This window comes from Bos indicus x Bos taurus, chromosome 25 (assembly GCF_003369695.1).
Source record: "Bos indicus x Bos taurus breed Angus x Brahman F1 hybrid chromosome 25, Bos_hybrid_MaternalHap_v2.0, whole genome shotgun sequence".
NCBI lineage: Eukaryota > Metazoa > Chordata > Mammalia > Artiodactyla > Bovidae > Bos > Bos indicus x Bos taurus.
The window spans coordinates 34737903-34738915 of record NC_040100.1 but is presented as its reverse complement, the minus strand read 5'-3'; positions in this window follow the sequence as shown (position 1 = coordinate 34738915).

The following is a 1013-nucleotide window of genomic DNA, read 5'->3' as shown; positions in this document are numbered from 1 at the left end:
GAGTCTTAACCACTGGGCCACCAGTGAAGCTCCACCATCCCTTTGTTTTAAAAGGCAATTGACTCGTGTTTGACCAGTATCAGCCTAGAAGTTTGTCACATCACACATATTCTTGACAGAATTTTCTTAGCACGAATTGTAAACCAAATAATAAGTAACTCCTCAAAGAGCCAGGTAGCATGCTTTGTATTTGAGCATCTTAATGCCCACAATCAGGCAAGAGCAATAGCAATTGCTTGTGTTTATTGAGTGCTTCCCCGTGCCAGGCACTGGGCCAAGGGCTTACAGGAACTCATTCGTTTAGTCCTCTCAACTGCCCTTTGAAATAAAACCATGCACCCCTCTTTACAGGAGAGGAAACCAAGGCGCAAAGAAGGAAAGGGCTAAGAGGTAATAAAAAACAAGGGAAGGGCTTCTTAATACAGGTTAAACATAGACTTGGCACAGGATGGCCCAGCTATGCCACTCATGGGGATGTACCCAGCAGAATGGAAAACAGGGTCTCAAACGAAAACTTGTACACGGATGTTCATTGCAGCAGGAGGCATGATAGTTTCCTATCAAAAGATTGTTTCCATGGAAACAACCAAATTTCCACGGACAGATGAATAGATTGACAAAAGGCGATGTATCCTACAGAAGAATATTACTCAGCCCTTAAAAAGGAAGCATGTATACCTGTTTCAATAAACCTTGAGGGCATTACATTGAGTAAAAAGCCAGCCACAAAAGGCCACATACTGTATGAGTGCATTTATATGAAATATCCAGAATGGCCAAATCCAGAGACAGAAAACAGATTAATGGCTGCTAGAGGCTGGGTATGGGGATGGAGGGCATGACTACTGAGTGGATATGTGGTTTCTGGGAGCAAGGTAGTGAAAATGTTCCAGAAATACTGGTGATGATTGCATAACATGGTGAATGGATGAAATGTCATTAATGGTAAATTTTATCTTATGTACTTTAATAAAAACAAATAAGGTAAAGATTTGAACCAGGGTGGCTCCATG